Here is a 20,132-nt window from a genome sequence, read left to right on the forward strand (position 1 = left end):
AAATTTATATTTATATGTATTATTACCTGCTTTAGGGTTCAGAACATATACATATAACACAGAGAAAATAAGATTTTCTTCAAAAGGCCTAATTATGTATAAATACCAGGTCAGAGAAATCACTCTATTTGGAAGTAAACACACACTCATGTGATCACTAGTTACCCACTAATACAATTCCATATTTATTTCAGCCAATGGCATGAATGAGGTATAATCACGTGACTTGTTTTACTACGTTTTACTACAAAGAACGCGTGTTTTGTACCATTATGGGGGAAATCCTCCGCAGATCGTGGTTTCATTTCCACCATTTGAAATTGTTAGCAATACTATCATATCATAGTTTATTTCCATATTATTTCCAAACAAATAGTATAAGCTTCCGCATAGCCCACTTAGCTTTTTGGGAATCTAATACATACATGTATGTACACATATACTAAGAAACACGGGTTTATGTGCTTACATGGCAGCTTCCCGCCTGGTAAATTGGGACCTAGGACCTAACTCATTATGCTTCGGTAGGTTCCGTACGAAAATGTATCATTTTGTTTGTCAGAATAACTCTTCATAGATTGAAAGGTCTCAAGGCCCTCTACCAATATTGTGAATTTCATGGCCCTGGGGTCTCGGAATTTTCCCCAGGGGATAGGGTCTGTACCATAGTTTATATAGGGAAACACATTTATGAGCATTATTTGCTCAATTTTCATAGAAAACATATGCAATTGAATCAAACACTCTTCATATATTAAAAGGTTAAATGGGTATCATCACTGGCTGATTTCATATGGTGCTTATATACAGTGTATGTATTTGTTTCATTCTTTATCCGAACTCGGGTGACCAATCAGAAAAAAACCATGCATGGCTGACAGGTGGCTATGTGTTTTGTTATTCCTGCTATATAGACTTCATTTTTAGTTTTCCCATGTTATAAAACATTTCCAAGAGGAAAGAAAAAGGTAAAGAATAACAGAAATAGAGAAAAGATCCATCTTTTATTAGCATGATTTACATCGGTCAGTAGTGGGTACCAAGTTCATTAAACTTTTTAAATGTGCAACTGCAGGGGCGTAGGAAGAAAAGGGTCCTCCTGCACATTTTTCGTACTTCATTTTAGAAAATTTTGCCGCTTTGCGGCGCATTTCCTAAAAGTTCAAGCACGTAATGTTCAAACCTTTAATAATAAAAATTAAATACACATGAACTAGACTAAAAATGTCCATCAAGGGATTCTACTATTTCAAAAATGATTCTTAAAATATTATATTGTTTATATGTCTAAGCAAGACAATTAAATCAATTCATTATTTTTTTTAGTTAAACAACAATGTGCTGATGGTGTGAAGTCGTATGTTCAGATCGAGCAGGGTTGCATAATGATATGACGACATTCACAATTATAATTTCTAAATGCAGGAAAACTGAAATCGAAAAATTACCACGTTAAGAACGCATTAAAATCCTCAAAATACACCGTAAAACTCATCTTGGCCATTCCAAATCGTAATATTTTTCGCGGGGGAGACCCCCGGACCCCCAGAACACCAAAGTCTCGCGCATTCGGCGCTCGCAAAATCATCAAAATCGTAATTTTTTCCGGGGGAGATCCCCAGACCCCCAAAACACCAAAATTTCGCGCATTCGGCGTTCGCAAAATCATCAAAATACATCGTAAAAATTATCTCAGCCATTCTAAATCGTAATTTTTTTTTCAAGGAGAGACCCCCGGACCTCCAAACACCAAAATCTCGACCCTTCGACGCTCGCACGCCATTTTGCATATTCATTAATTTCCTGTTAGCGTCGCCATTGATATGGATGTGTACAAGGATGTGTACAACTGCCCCCTCCCCCCGTTCCCCAGGACGGGGGGGGGGGGGGGGGGGGGGGGGGGGCAAACATGTCTTTTTTGCCCCCCCCCCCCCATTTTCGCCGACTGAAATTTTCTACAAATGTTTATTTGAAAGAAAAAGGGGTCCTCCTGCACATTTTTCGTACTTCATTCTAGAAAATTTTCCGCTGCGCGGCGTATTTCCTAAAACGTTCAAGCACATAATGTCAAACCTTAAATAGGCCTAGTCAAAATTCAATACACAGGATTTTATGTACTACCTAAAAAATTCTCTTAAACGATCAATTTGTTTATGCTTAGCGAGACAATATTAATTCATTTTTTATGTTACACAACCATGTGCCGATGGTGTTTTGACGACACAATTATCATTTCTAAATGCAAGCAGCTTTAAATAGAAAAATTACCATGTTAAGAACGCTTTATAATCATTAAAATACATCGTAAAACTCATCTCAGCCATTCTAAACCGTAATTTTTTTTCCGGGGTAGACACCCGGACCCCCCCCACCCCCCCCCCCCCCCCCCAAAAAAAAAAAAAAAAAACACACACACCAAAATCTCGCGCTTTCGGGCGCTCGCAAATTCATCAAAACTCATTTAAGCTATTCTAAATCGTAATATTTTTCCTAGAGGAGGCCCCGGACCCCCCAAACACCAAAATCCCGCGCTTTCGGGCGCTCGCAAAATCATCAAAATACATTGTAAAACTCATCTCAGCCATTCTAAATTACTATATTTTTTCCGGGGGTCACCCTCAGACACCTAAAACACTAAAATCTCGCGCCTTCGGCGCTCACACACTAATCTGGCCAATTTGCGTATTCGTTAATATCCTTTTATAGCGACCCCACTGTCTATAAATGTGTACAAAGATTAAATTTACTGATATATGAAAAGTGTACATAAAACATATATGGTTGGGAGTTGAATTAATCTCCTTCTGTAGGTGCGGCGGGGGGGGGGGGGGGGGGGGTTAAAAAATTGAGGACCTTTGCCCCCCCCCCATTACGTTTCATCTTCCTACGCCACTGAAGTATATAAAGTATATATGGTTGTGTGTTGAATTAATCTTCCCCTGTGTGACCTATTGCAATTGTCTTTTGGCCGGCAACATCCAGTGTCTGTTGTAAACAATTTACAATCTTCTTAATAACCAAGAACCTCATACATGGACATGTTATTGGGCCATAGCATGCTGGGATGAAGGAATACAAAGTCTGTTCAAATCAATGATCTTGACCTATGTGCCAAGTCACAGGGCTGGGACATATTTATTTGTTTGTTTAAAAGCAAAAGATTATTTATAACTGTGCATATCGGAATTCAGGTGACTGTTAGACATGTATAGGGATTGGTTGGCGACATATTATCGTGAAGAACATATTATCGTGATTTTGATCGGCGGGTTACACTGAATGCGATTTTTAAACGGTTTTGTGTTTAGAAAGATGACACCTACCAAAATTAACAACATTTTCAAATTTAAAAGAAAATTTGATTTTTAACATAACAAGAGATCCCAGAGGGATCTTGGCGCCCACCTAAGAACGATCTTTGTCTGACAAAGGAAAGAGGGATCTTTTCTCTGCTTTTCAAGCTTTAACTACATATTACTACACATGAAATTTCAGAAAGCTCCTTTGACTGCTTTCTGAGATATATAACAGTAACAAACTTCAATTATCAAAATCCAAGATGGCGTCCTTTCGGCCATCTTGTTCACCGATCGGTACCAAAATGCAATATGCACAACTAAGCCCCTAGGGGAACCTGCATATGCAATTTGAGACAGATTCCTTCAGTATATTCTGAGAAATAGCGGTAACAAACTTTAACTATCAAAATCCAAGATGGCGGCCTGTCGGCCATCTTGTTCATCAATCGGTCCCAAAATGCAATATGCACAACTAGGCCCCTGGGGGAACCTGCACATGCAATTTGAGACAGATCCCTTCAGTACTTTCTGAGAAATAGCGGTAACAAACTTCAATTGTCAAAAATCCAAGATGGCGGCCTGTCGGCCATCTTGTTAACCGATCGTACCATAGATGGTGGGCTAAAAATACCAAATTTCAGTAAATCTTACCTCACAAGTACAACATTAGCCAGGGGGAATACATGATATCGGCTTTATTCTAAGATAATAGTCCCGATTTATATATCGTCTGCTTCCTCTGATGACAGACAACAGCGTTCAAAAAACGAAAGTTGTAAGGGAGGTAATTCAATCTTAAAAAAAGAACGCTGATCGGGGTCACTCAAGCGCTTTTGACCAGACGACAAAATACAAGGTAGAAAACAATGCCGATTTGATTTGTTATTTTATTGTTTACAGAATTAATCACCACCAGAAATCATTCAAATATCTTTAATATTTATTCAGAATACTAATAATTTATACAGACAAGTGAGAAATATTTGTCATTTTGCCAGAAATAGATCGGTAAATGGCGACCTCTTCATTTCCCCTGTCAGCGTAATCTAACGATTTTACATGTCATAAACAATACACGTTTTCCCTCTTTTGCAACGCAGTTTTTACATCAATTAATTTTTTAAAATAGTTCAAATGTTAGTCTTTATGTTGATACCAAATTTAATTTATTCCATCACACGTAACTATTTTTAATAATTTTTTGAAAAAAATCACGATAATATGTTCAGTAAAATGACACGAAAACCTATTTGACCGACTTTTTTCAAAGGGCTGTGTTTATTGTAAAATATCATATAAATTCACTTAAAGCTAATTTATTTAAAGTGTTGTGGACCAAAGCTTATTTACAACTCTAAAAATCTAAATTTAAATACAACGTTTAGAAAAAAATCGAGAAAAATCGCTATTTTTTCACGATAATATGTCGCCAGCCAGTATGTTAACCATGCTTGTATGCGCCCCATATTGAATATATTCTTAGAGGAATTGCTCCATACAAGCATGGTTAACATAAAAACGAAATCCAATCCCTCTATTTACACTCACACGACTTTTTATTTATATATATTTACACTTGCTAGGCTTGGTCACTATACGCTAATACTAGCCGATTTTGTTTACCATAACTGCATGGTAACATTGAACTTTGAACTTGCGTATGAAAATGTTCTGTGCAACGTAAAAGGACTACTTTTTTTAAAAGAAACACATGGCTTTGTTTACATTTTGACGCAACATTACGTGTATATTGATGTTTTTCATAGAATTTTGGAAAAATGTAAACGATATATACATGTTTTATATTTATATATGATTCAAACAATTTTTAAATTAACAATTGTATAAAGAAACGGAAAAATATCCCGACCGGGGCGACGTGCTTTCATTTTTGTTAAAAATGATGGTTGTCTAATGTAAACATTACCTCTGTGCCTATGTTCGTCCTACGATCGAGTCTTTGGGATGGACGGGCGTGAGACCCTCTGATAGAGGTCAGTTATAAACATATCCTCTTGTCTTTGTTCTTTGAGAATTTAATCATGTGTATTATAAAACATGCACCGCTAATAATCCACGTGTTGACAGTTACGCGTCACCACAAATACATTGTACATATCCATCGAACACAAGTGAATTTGTTTCATATATCGATGGCGATATGGATCTAAGCGTAGATTATATAATCACATGGCTCCCAAGGATGTAATATCGTCAGGTCAGACGACATCTCAAACACATTGAGCTACTTGAAAATCGGTGTTTAGCCAACTTCGGCAAACTCAAGTGTGTAAGCGTGCGTCAGCTTCGCCTCGCTGCACAATAACGGTCACAGAGTTCACACATGTGGCCGTGTACAAATTCTTTATGTTATTACGCTATATATTAACTTTTTAGCAAAATTGAATATATATTTAAAGTTCTGATCTAATTAAATAAAATTATCTCTGAAATTTACTTTGTTTGTCATGTTTATTTTACACTAAAATATTGAACTTTTTTGTCTTCGCGGATGAATAATTCTACCTTACGTGAAGCGTCATCATTCGCTGTTCAATTGAGTAAGCTCCTCCCACTTTTGACCGACTTTTATTGAATAATTACGTCACTTTCAAATGACGATTTTATTGCATAATATATAAATATAAAGTCGTGTGAGTGTAAATATAGGGATTGGATTTCGTTTTTATGTTAACCATGCTTGTGTGGAGCAATTCCTCTAAGAATATATTCAATATGGGGCGCTAACGTTATGCAATAAAATCGTATTGATATTAATTTTTTTGCAAATTTTCAGCAAAACAAACATGTTTCAAATTAAATTAATACACATATTTGATTAATATATTTGATCTGCATTCATTATTGAATTTAAAAAAAATGAAAAAAAATCAAGTTTTAATCAAGGGAGATAAATCCGTTTTGAAGGATTTTCCACAAAGTGAAAAAGTTAAGATTAATCAGAGATTTACTATTTAAATCTCTGGATTAATTCACTTCCCATGCATTATTCAACCAAAATTTAACCTGGTACATTAACACAAATTTATTAGATGAAGTAATTGTCGAGTATATATACATGAACTTTGACATCTGCCATGGCACAACATGTAATCTTCAATTTATCAATGTTTCACAATCAAAGTCTTCTCTAAGCCTTCTGTTTCAAATGGTGGAAATGAAACCACGATCCGCGGAGGATTTTCCCCATAATGGTACAAAACACGCGTTCTTTGTAGTAAAACGTAGTAAAACAAGTCACGTGATTATACCTCATTCATGCCATTGGCCGAAATAAATATGGAATTGTATTAGTAGGTAACTAGTGATCACATGAGTGTGTGTTTACTTCCAAATAGAGTGATTTCTCTGATCTGGTATTTATACATAATTAGGCCTTTTGAAGAAGATCTTATTTTCTCTGTGTTATATGTATATGTTCTGAACCCTAAAGCAGGTAATAATACATATAAATATAAATTTAGAATTCTACGAATTTAGCCGGGAGTAGCCGATCTTCGCTGATCCTAGATTAGACGGTTAGACCTATTGAATTGGTCAATTCGCATTATATCATTTATTTACAAAACGTGAAAATGACAGTTTTATAACTCATTTCAGTTCATTATTTATAGTAAAATAATACATATGTGCAAGTCAAAATGATATGCATGCAATATTAATAACATTTTGGAGTCTAAATATTTTCAAATAAATCAATTTCTCCGAAGAAATGGCAAGCAAACTATCGCCATATTTGGAAGTAAACACAAAATCACGTGATCACTAGTTACCCATAATACAATTGTATATTCCGGCCAATGGCATGAATGAGGTATAAGCACGTGACTTTTTTACTACGTTTTTACTACAAAAAATAGATGCAGATACAATGTATATCCCGAGTTTGGAGCTAAAACCGCGTCCCGCGGGAGGATTTTTAGCCCAAAGGTTGAATCTGGCCATTAAGACCGTAACAAAAATTCGTTGTGCCTTTATTTAAGTGTATCGAGGGATGTAAATATCTATGTATAAATGTATATATGGACAGGGCAAGCTAACAAGTAAAGCTGGTTTCCAAATTGGTATTGTGTATCTGTACTGTGACCTTTTTGGCTTTTAAATTACGTAACTGGTATTTTTCGTGATTCGCAAAAAAATGAAATCTTGAAAAAATCATTGTAATATAGTATAGTACGGTATGTACCACATGGACTTGGTACGAATGCTAATCCACAAAGCACAAACACAGCTTTTAAACGAATTTTCAACCCACGGTTATATATATTGATAAATGATTATGGCCAAGAAGATGACAATTTGTTGTACAAAGCAGAGTCCTTTTGCACTCTAACTTCCTCAGCTCGGACTAACAGTTACAATGTGTACATACACGCGGGCTACAGCTGCATGGCCGGGATGTGCAGGATCACATTTTTTAATTTTGAAATCAAATAAATAAAAACTTTTCTGAATTAACAAAATCAACGTCGAACTCTGCTGTATGGTGCCTTGCTGCATATACACAGTGCCCTATGAAAGGGTGGCCTTTGAATTCCACTTTCAAGACCAGATGTCGACATCTTTTAGTTTAGATGTCGACATCAATAACTGACAAGTCGGTGTCAGTCGACATATTCTTCTGTTTATGTCGACATCTTCCGATATGATGTCGACTTAATGCCTTAATTATGTCGACATCATTAAGTCGTAAGTCGGCAACTCGATGGCAGAAATATGCCACCATACCTTTCATAAAGGACGGTGTATACACAATGGGAAACCAGCTTTACTTGTTAGCTTGCCCTGTCCATATTTATACATACATGTAAATATTTACATCCCTCAATACACTTTTATAAAGGCACAACGAATTTTTGTTACGGTCTTAATTGCCAGATTCAAGCTTTGGTCTCAAAAATCCTCCTGGGACGCGGTTTTAGCTCCAAACTCGGGATAGTATCTGCATCTATTTTTTGTAGTAAAAACGTAGTAAAAAAGGTCACGTGCTTATACCTCATTCATGCTATTGGCCGGAATATACAATTGTATTATGGGTAACTAGTGATCACGTGATTGTGTGTTTACTTCCAAATATGGTGATAGTTTGCTTGCCATTTCTTCGGAAAAATTGATTTATTTGAAAATATTTAGACTCCAAAATGGTATTAATATTGCATGCATATCATTTTGACTTGCACATATGTACTGTTGTACTATAAATAATGAACTGAAATGAGCTATTAAACTGCCATTTCCACGTTTTGTAAATAAATGATGTAATGCGAATTGACAAATTCAATAGGTCTAACCGTATAATCTAGGATCAGCGAAGATCGGCTACTTCCGGCTAAATTCGTAGAATGCTAAATTCATATTTATATGTTTAATTACCTGCTTCAGGTTTCAGAACAGATACATATAACACAGAGAAAATAAGATCTTCGTCAAAAGGCCAAACTATATATACTAAATACCAGGTCAGAGAAATTACTATATTTTGAAGTAAACACATACTCATGTGATCACTAGTTACCCATAATACAATTCCATATTTATTTCGGCCAATGGCATGAATGAGGTATAATCACGTGACTTGTTTTACTACACGTTTGACCACAAAGAAGCGTGTTTTGTACCATTATGGGGAAAATCCCACACGGATCGTGTTTTCATTTCCACCATTTGAAATTGCTAATCAATACTATCATATCCTTGTTTTATTTCCAAATTCTTTCCAAACAAATGGTTAAGCTTCCGCATAGCCCACTTAGCTTTTTTGGGGAATCTAGTACATGTACTTGTACACATGCTAAGGAAAACGATGTGCATGCACGGGCTTATGTGCTAAATTGGGACCTACATATATACAGATATGTAGGACCTAACTCATTTTGCTTCGGTAGGTTCCGTACGAAAATGCCTAGATACTACTGGTTATTAGTACAAAAAATCCTAAGAATCATACAAATTCCCATTTATTTTGAAGCTTGATATCAAAAAAATATTCTTTTTGAATACCATGAATAATTAAAAAAATATATATAAAGTAATTGAAATAAATGGAACATAAATAACCTATGATCTTAATACCACCTATCACACAAAATACATTGTTTGCTATAAAACTCACTGAGAACCACATTATTATATGAATAAATTACTGAAATGATTTTTTGAGATTTGTTTGAATTAAAAAAAATATATATTTATTTTATAAATGATTATAATACACTGCATTATACTTTATATGTGAAGGGTGAATGACAACTCGAATAATCGTGAAGAGCTTGAGAGGTACTCCGCTATTCACAGTAATCCTGGTATAAATCCTATTTTACAACTAAGTACAAAGTACATCTCTCGGCACCATGTGTGGGATATAGTAGATTTATTTAAGTACTCCCTATCATGTGAGAATGATATTTTACAATGTAAACTTTGTAGTAAAACAAGAAGTGATATCATATTACATTTTAAAATAGAATGTCCATCTCTATATTTGAGTCGTGACAGACTTCTGGATGGTGTTGTGAATGCGATAGATAGACCTACAACATTTAACATAATCTTTTCAAACATGAATATCGAAAATCAATGCAGATTTTTACTTGGTGATTGTTCAAATTTATACTTGCCAGACGAACAATGGGAGGTTATGATGATAAATGTAGCGAGTAATACTAAAGAAATGCTATGCGAGATGGAGAACTTACTTATTAATAAATAATTATAAATTTAACATCTTAACATTATCATATTGTTTATATTGTATTACTTGTAATTTGTATAAAATAACAAGTAACATGCAGTTGTTTTTTATTTATATACATATAGTCTATCAATGTTAAACAACTATTGTTTAAATAAGTGAATTATTATTGTTCAAATAATGAATTAACTGAATATGAGATGCATTTGAAAACTATATTATAATACTTTATACAAGTGTTGTAATTTGTGTAAACAAATAAATAACGTGTATTTGTATATTATCATTATTTAGATATGTGTTCTATCAATGTTAAACATATATTGTTTAATTATGTGAATTATTCTAGTTAAATAATGGATAGGCTTAAAGGCCCACTACCTTTCCGAAATGGCTTTTAATTTTTAAAATAGGAATGTAAAACGAGATCAATAATTTTGCAGAGTCGCAGAAGTTATTAACTATACGTTTACTAGCACACTTATCATCACCTTCAGAACTGTTTAATTAGAATAAATAAAATATTAATTTTCATAACGCGGGTCGTTTTATGTTTCCCGCCGTCGTCCTAAATGCCGCGCGGTAGTTGACTATCACTGCGCCAGCGGCAAAACACCGAAATGAATCTCCACTTTTATCGTACATTAGACAGGAAATCTTGCATATGTTTGGTGTTGTAACCTCATCTTAAGCCATCGATATATATTTTCTTTTGTTATTAATGTTTTTAAGAAACCTTTAAATTTTGCTCCGGAAAGGTAGTGGGCCTTTAATATGAGATGCATTTGGAAAATACATTATATATTTTAATATTGTATGTTATAGTTTCACACTCTGATATTATGTTACCTGTATTATGTAAAATGACACAGAATCTCCTTGAAGGAGGAAATAAAGAATGTCTGTCTGTCTGTCTGTCTGTCTACCAATATTGCGAATTTCATGGCCTTGTGGTCTCGGGATTTTCCCCAGGGGAGAGGGTCGAATTTACCATAGTTTATATAGGGAAACACATTTATGAGAATTATTTGCTCAATTTTCATAGGAAATGTAGCAGATGTAATGGAATCAACATAATGGCAAAAAAATTGTCCGCCTGACTGTGTTGTGAACTACACAAGCGCATAGCAGCAGTAGACAGGTAAGTCAAATAGCCAGACTAAATTGAATTTTTACAGATAAACACTTTGTTGATAGATCAATAAAATGAGAGCCATTAAAATTTAATTTTTTGAAAAAAATGGTTACATAGTAAATACTGGATCACTGATGCTAGGAGATGCGCATGTCAGTAAATGAGTTCATTTTTTATTTCAAATTCTTTAAAGCATTGTTGGTTTTTCACAAGTTGGACATTGAAATGGTGGAAGAAGGTTTTTTTCATGTCCTTGGCATTGCAGTCCTCACAAAAAAATGAGTCAACGCCGTTCTTCAAAGGGTATTAAGGTAATGAAATACAAGTAAAAAAACACATAACGTCAGCTGATGAAGCATGTGTAGTATGGAAAAGAATATATATATATGTCTTAAGACAGAATAGATTCAATAATTTTGGCTTTGAAGTTACATTTTACTGTTAAATATTAAAAAAAAAACAATCAGGAATCCAGATCTTTGATCATGTATATATATATATGAATGTTTTAAAGATGCTCCACCGCCGAGAGAACATAAATGATACACATCATTTGAACAATAATTGATGTTTAATCGTGTATATATATGTCTACAGCCATGCTTTTTTTTCTGATTGGTCACCTGAGTTCGGATACAGAATGAAACAAAGACATATACTGTATGTATTAGCACCATATATTGGCCTGATAGGCCAATGAAATCAGTCAGTGTGTTGAGGTATCAATTTAACCTTTTAATCTATGAAGAGTGTTTGATTCCATTACATCTGTAACCACCGTCTATCACGGTACACCGGAAATAGCTACACTCGAAGCGACAGCCCAAAAATACAGCATGAGAGGGGATGATTCAGTCATTGTTTTAATTATACAGCACGATTATGCAGACTGTATCCTGGTCACGTCGTTTCAGAAAACATTCGAATTCAATTTAATGTAAAACTTGTGGAATTTTAATGCGTCTTTATTGAATTATCTGTGAAGATATATGGTGTGTACCTGCTAAAAAGTTAGATTACTCACACATTTTCATTTCTTTTGAAATAATTATATGGTTTTAACCCAAATCACCTTTCTTACATAAAGGGATAAACATATCTATTCATAATAAAAAATGTTGTGGTAACCTGGGTTTCTTGAATGATTTGAAGATATTCGTTTTATAAGGAGACACCAGTGTACGGAGTATAGCTCGCGAGGTGTACTGAGAATAGCTAAAATTCTGATTATGGTGTACGGAGTATAGCGTAATAGTATCAATGATTTAATTTATATTTACCTCGTTCAATTGATTATTTCGGTTTGTTTGCTTCACATTGACGATCCTGTTTACACATGTGTCCGATAAAACAACAAAATCGGTCAGTAAATATAGAAAAGCAGCCAAAACTGCTAATACTTCACCCATAATAGAAAATGAACAGTGTTTGGGTTCTAGATTATCATTTAAATACATCTTTTTTAATTAGTATGAACTGTGGTATGCAGAAGTGAAACGATTGAATTTGGTATAACGTATTTACTTGAGCGATCTCGTAATTCCCCAGTACATGTATGTGTTACAGTGGATATATTGTCTGATAATGATAGTACAGTGTAATTATAATTTTCAGTGAAGGTGTGAAGGAACCAGTCATGTGATGGTGTACATGTTGTTTTGACGATAGTATTGCGTTTCCCCTGTTTTACTTTTAACTTTATCATGAACGTTTGTCGTTTTAACACAAGACGAACAAGCAAATATCCTTCATTCTCTTTGATGTCGGCAGAAGGACCATCGAGTTATACGCTAGGTTTCCTTAGCTAACTATTTTTAAGTGTATTTGTGAATAAATATAAAGTTTAAACATTATACCATGGTCTGATATGACTAGTTTTTCCAAATCAATATGTTTAATATGTTTTTTGAAAGCATGAAAATAAGATATTTTACCTGGTTTGTCCAAAACCTGACATTCAAAACCGACAGTGCATTTTCCTTTATTGGTGTATAAGTTAACAAAATTGTATTATCCAACTAAATTTCCATTCGACTTTCAGTTTCTCGTTTGATCTATGTTAAACGAGATGGGCAATATCAGGCTATGAATTCCATTCTGGCCAAGCGTATTAATATGTAACATTTCCGCCGCGTCACTGACAAGGTAGGCTTATGTCTATACATAACGGTCAAATACTTTAAAAAGTAGTCTTAAAGTAGTGCGGTCTATGAAATCTAATAGTATTATCGTATTGACAAAAAAACATGTATTAAAAAATATCATCGCATAATTTTCATTTGTTCGCTTGTTTCAAACCGTTTTGTGTTAAACTATATTCAGACGTTGATGATATGGCTGTTCCGTTTATTGAACTTGGTGTTCAAAGGATATACGTAGTTATGAATTTGAATGATCATAATGGAAATATAAGTAATAAACTGTTACCAGATTGGACATACAGTTGATATGAATCCCGTCCGGAAGGAAGATAAATAGAGGGCGCCATGAATAATTAATATATATATTCAATATAGGTACTGCCTGTTATCCAATCCTTTTTATGCCCAATAAAATATTTTGAAATGAATTGAATTACACTTGTATACTGATATCGGGCGGATTTAAGAAAATGTAACAGCCAAATGGACGGATAAATTCAAATTGCATGCAATATCCCCTGTTTCGGGGATAATTTAAAGTTAAAAACTTTGTAAATGTCTTATATTGTTTCGAAAGACTGTCCAAAGTGTTTGTATATTGTAACAGGAGAGGAGAAAATATAGCGGCCAGATCGAGATTCGAACCCGGGACCCTCCGAACACTAGCCGAGTGCTCTACCGACTGAGTTACCTAGTGACCGATGATCGACCCAGTCCAATCCCGATACACTCCTCCCTCCTTTCTCGAAGTCGTCGCCCTCCAAGACATACGAGACCCTTCCAAACACCACCACCGTGGATTATTTAGTTGGGCGCCAATTTTGTAACAGGAGAGGAGAAAATGTAGCAGCCATTCCGGGATTCGAACCCGGACCCTCCGAAAACTAGCCGAGTGCTCTACTGACTGAGCTACCTGGTGACCGATGATCGACCCAGTCCAATCCCGCTACAATAGCATCACTATTACCAATACTCTATCATTAATAGTTTCCATTTTTAGCAAGTATTTTCATACTGATATTCGTCACAATTGGTATTAATTTTTACAATCATTTTGTAATTGTTGTGATGGGTATGAAAAATCATTTAAATAAGCAAAATGCAGGGTTTTGAGAATTTCAAGAAGCTCAATACGCCGAAAAGTTAAGTTATGTTATAATATCGCTATATTTTGCAATACTGGTAAATTACAAAGAACCTTAATTAAATCAACAAATAAATGCTTCATTTGTGATTGTAAATCCAACTACGATTATTTTTTAAAGACAGCAAATTCCAAAAAACGAATGCGTTTTAAAATGTTTTAAACTTGCTATACTCCGTACACCTTCCCTGCTATACTCCGTACACACGTTATTTTGAAATGGCTATACTCCGTACACAAGACGACTAAATTACGTATTGAAAACGGCATTTTAGTACAAATCATGTTGTTATATCGGTCTAATTACAATAGTATAGCAATTATACATATTGCTAATATGCAATTAACATCAGACAGGCCGAATATTTGCAATAAAATGAAACTATTTCCAAATTTCAACATCTCGCCGAAAGTACACGCCATGTACACCATACGTATTGTCTAATAATTTTATAGTGACTCATTCAATTTACATAGTTTATACCTTTAACGAATCTAGAATAGTCTGTGAAACACCTAAACCAGGAAATGACAAGCAATATTAATTGTATATACCTAAAAACATTGATTAAATTATCGGTGATTTGTGCTGTCGCTTCGAGTGTAGCTATTTCCAGTGTACCGATGATAGACGGTGGTTACATTTCCTATGAAAATTGAGCAAATAATGCTCATAAATGTTTATATAAACTATGGTAAATTCGACCCTCTCCCCTGGGGAAAATTACGAGACCCCAGGGCCATGAAATTCACAATATTGGTAGAGGGCATTGAGACCTTTCAATCTATGACGAGTATTTCTGACAAACAAAATGATATATTTTCGTTCGGAACCTACTGATGCATAATGAGTTAGGTCCACTGTAGGTCCCAATTTACCAGGCTTTAAGCTGCCATGTAAGCACATAAGCCCGTGCATGCACATCGTTTCTAAGTGGGCTACCCGGATATAGAAAATAAACAATGATATGATAATATTGCTTAGCAATTTCAAATGGTGGAAATGAAACCACGATCCGTTGGGGATTTTCCCCATAATGTTACAAAACACGCTTCTTTGTAGTCAAACGTGAAGTAAAACAAGTCACGTGGTTATACCTCATTCATGCCATTGGCCGAAATAAATATGGAATAGTATTATGGGTAACTAGTGATCACATAAGTGTGTGTTTACTTCCAAATATAGTGATTTCTCTGACCTGATATTTAGTATATTTAATTTGGCTTTTTGACGAAGATGTTATTTTCTCCGTGTTAGTGTATCTGTTCTGAAACCTAAAGCAGGTAATTATATATATAAATATGAATTTAGAATTCTACGAATTTAGCCGGGAGTAGCCGATCTTCGCTGATCCTAGATTAGACGGTTAGACCTATTGAATTGGTCAATTCGCATTATATCATTTATTTACAAAACGTGAAAATTGCAGTTTTATAGCTCATTTCAGTTCATTATTTATAGTAAAACAGTACATATGTGCAAGTCAAAATGATATGCATGCAATATTAATACCATTTTGGAGTCTAAATATTTTCAAATAAATCAATTTTTCCGAAGAAATGGCAAGCAAACTATCACCATATTTGGAAGTAAACACACAATCACGTGATCACTAGTTACCCACAATACAATTGTATATTCCAACCAATGGCATGAATGAGGTTATAAGCACGTGACTTGTTTTACTACGTTTGACTACAGAGAACGCGTGTTTTTACTACAAAAAATAGATGCAGATGTATTCAGAGTTTGGAATTTAAAACCGCGTCCAGGGAGGATTTTTTTAGCCCAAAGCTTGAATCTGGCCATTAAGACTATAAACAAAAAATCGTTGTGCCTTTATATACATGTAAGTGTATCGAGGGATGTAAATATTTATGTGTATATATGGACAGGACAAGCTAACAAGTAAAGCTGGTTTCCCAATGTGTATTGTGTACCTGTATTGTGACCTTTATGGCTTTTAAATTACGTAACTCGCAAGAAAATAAAACACGAAACAATTATTGTTTTGCATTTTTCATTCATTCTTTTAATATAGTATAGTACGGTATGTACTACATGGACTTGGTACGAATGCCAATCTATCCTTCCATGCCATCAGGCTGTAGGAAACCAGCAATCAGGGCATTGGTGGACCATATGATGGTGCCGACGAAGACGGCGGTAGAAGGGAAATAGACACGTGGGGGTCTAGATCTTGGGTCTGAGTCAAACTCAAGCCAGCTAAGTCCGAAAGCCTCATGTTAAAGGCAGACAATGTGAAGGGAGAAAGGTTTAAGATAGGATGAGTGGATATACCAACAGTCACGGAGAAGCGCCAAGGCAAGTGGTTGGGTGGTTCGCTAAACGACAAGAACACTGTAGTAGATGTGAGGAAGCAGGCAGAAGACTGAATGAAGGCAGTTGAGAAAAGTGGACTCTCTGTAAAATCCAAGGCCTGGACAAGCTAGCTGGGCCTACTAACTAGACTCTCGTGGCCATTTCTTGTCTAAGAAGTACCACTCACAGCGGTCGAGGCAATGGAAAGAATAATTAGTTGATATCTTTGTCGATGGATTTAGCATTCCACATATTTTCAGCAGCATGGGCATGTACAGTTTATTTACCTAACTCCAAATTCCTCTGTGTCGTCGACGGAGGAGTTTAAGGTAACAAAAGTGGTCAAATCAACATGCTGAGGGTCGGAAAACGAGGTCAGATAAGTGAAGGTTACTACACGGAAGAGAAGGAAGTGGGGCGCCAAGCAGGCCTTGAAGAAAGCAGAATCAATACTCTGACATGGGGATATTGTTGGAACAGTTGCAAGGCGTCTTGGTCAGGCCTAGAAGCATCAAAATGCCTAGACGGGAAAATGCGAAGCAACGAACACGCAGGGGCCTGGCCAAGGCAGATATCAGATCGATAGGTTTGGAGACTAGGTAGGTGAAGGCAGTGAGTATGAGATAGCAGGTAGCTGGATTCATTGGGAGGGAGCGAGGCAGGGAAGATATCCTGTAGGTCATGGACGATGAAAGACCACGTGCACAGATTCATTTCCCTGCTGAAGTTGATAGATGATATGTTAACCTGAGGCATCAAGGACAGCACAACTGTACACTGTGGGATATCAGATAACCTGGCATCTATCCTCAGATCATGCCAGGTTGCGCCTCAGACTGGAGATACACATGAGGTCATGACCAGGTTGACTGTGCAAGTAGGGAGAAACGGGCATTACCCAAAGGTCAGCATTTGTCTCCTCCTGATGGCCTGAACCAGTGCTACAGGGAGTGTAGAGGCAGACAGGATACTCAAAATAGCAGGAGATAGGGAAGAAATCCAGCAGAGGATGACTTTCCTTGCAGATGTGGCACCAACTCCGTCCAGAACCCAGATTTTGTATTCTGGTCCCGCACCTTAAAGAAAGCACTAGTAATCATGATCGAGTTTACTGTACTGTGTGACGACAGGATGAAGGAGGCCAACTGGCAAAAGCAACAGAAATACCAGCAGCTGGTTGAGGAATGTCAACAACGGGGATGGAAGACATGGTGCCTACCTATAGAAGTTGAATGTAGGGTTTTCCTTGGTCAGTCAGTCTTGCGAGCCTTACTACTGTTAGGAGTCATAGGAGCAGATCAGAGAAATCTGATAAGGGCTATAAGTATGCAGGCAGAGGTTGATTCCAATTGGATCTAGCAAAAGAGAGTGGATTGGTCACAAGACAGTGCTAGCCACCAGGTGACCATAGGTAACTATACATGGTCAACTTTACCATTTGTACAATTTTGTGTCCCCACCCATAAGGATGCTCCCAAATTTGGTAAAATTTGTACCAGTGGAATATGAAGAAGTTAATTCTTGATTAATGGATGCTGGACATCATGGTATGACGTAAGCTTATATTGGCATTATTTCCCTGTATTTTGTGTATAGTACAGACGGGCATGTCAGTTTACACCCACATACGGTAAACATACTTATTTTAATGGTAATTTTATTTTAGCGCTTTAGGTGGTGTCTTTAAACCACTACTTTATGTACAGTATTACTTTTGCAAAAGAGTATATCTGGTATTGAACCACTGAATGGTGCTGATTTATATCTCAATTTACAAAACAAAATTTGACAGCGCTGAAATAAGTACAGTTACAGTATACAAATGTATTCCGTAATAATACAATACACAACGATGGCAGCTATGTGAAGGAAGTTTATTCATCAATATGACATAAAACAAAATTCAATATGCATCTAATAATGCAAAGCAAAAGGCAAGATGTTTTTAACAAATCCTGAATTCCTATATGAAGTACATGTATTACATAAAGAGTCTATTCAATTTAACTATTTTTGTAGATTTCATAAAGAACAAAAAAAAAATTCATTAAAATCAATAAGAGTAATTATAATATATAAACATATATGGTATATAGAACTGACTAGAAATGGTCCTGATCAACAGGTTTAATGCCACAAATAAGATATGCTGTACATATGTAAACAATGGTTTCATTAATTACATATTAGAGATTTCATATTCATGTATAATTGCAGTTAATTTTAATAACACTTTTTGTAAAAATAACCTAATTACACATTGACCTACTTATACAGTGACCTAGTTTTCAATAATAAAGGTTACAGGACAATGTAAATATTGGGACCACAGGGATATGGATAGAGGAATTCATGCTGAAGACAAATGTTCATCCTATTATTCTTAACTATATGAAAACAAATATATCCTATTATCAAGCAATTTCAGCAGAACAAATTGTTGTGCATTTGAAATTGTTTAAGTTTTATTGTTTCTATATTAGTAAATATTTTGCGCCACGACTGTTACTCCTAGTTTGTAGGAAGACAAGTTAAACCTCTCCCCAAAAGGCTAGGACAAATAGAGGAATCTGTAAAAGGTTCTAAATAAAGAACCAAAATAAAACTCTAAATAATAAAGCTTAAAACTAAATTGTTCTGGGAAAGGTAAATGGATTTCTTACATGTAACAATAAAAATTATGTAAAACAATAAAATAATTTTAAGCTGAAAAAGCAACTTCGCTAGCCAAAGGTATTCAGTAGTCTACAATACTGAACAATAGTAGACTACTGAAAACCCTTGGATAGCGAAGATTTTAAATAAATGCATGCTACAGTACAAGTATATCACAAAGTATTCTTTGAAAAGTAAATGGATTTCGTAAATTATAATGATGAGTTAAAAATGACTCCCATTTTTGAGTATTCTGAATTTGTAAAAGACTTATTGCGAGAAACATCAGACAAAAACAAGGTCTATAATACTGTGAGGCTATCACTTAAGATGCTCCTCCGCCGACAGAGCATAAATGATATTCATCAGTTGAACAATAATTGGTGTTTGATCATGTATATATATGTCAAATTAACACAAAAAATAATATAAAATAATTTATTTCGCCTTTGATGCATGTGCAATCAGTACTTCCTTCCATATCGGATATAGTGACACGGAATTTTTTCGGGATGCAATTAATTATTTTTCATATTTTTAACTTGAAGTAAAATAAGAAGCTCAAACTTTTCAATGGTGGTAATGGTGTAAAGTTTCAATGGTGGTAATGGTGTAAAGTAAGTAACTTTTGTAACTGAAGAAAAATACTAAATCGTCTGTTCCTGTTTTTGATAGTGCAAAAATACCATTTGTCAGCGCTAAAGCATCTTTAACATATCTAGT

Source organism: Argopecten irradians, chromosome 7 (genome assembly GCF_041381155.1).
Source record: "Argopecten irradians isolate NY chromosome 7, Ai_NY, whole genome shotgun sequence".
In the NCBI taxonomy this organism is placed as follows: domain Eukaryota; kingdom Metazoa; phylum Mollusca; class Bivalvia; order Pectinida; family Pectinidae; genus Argopecten; species Argopecten irradians.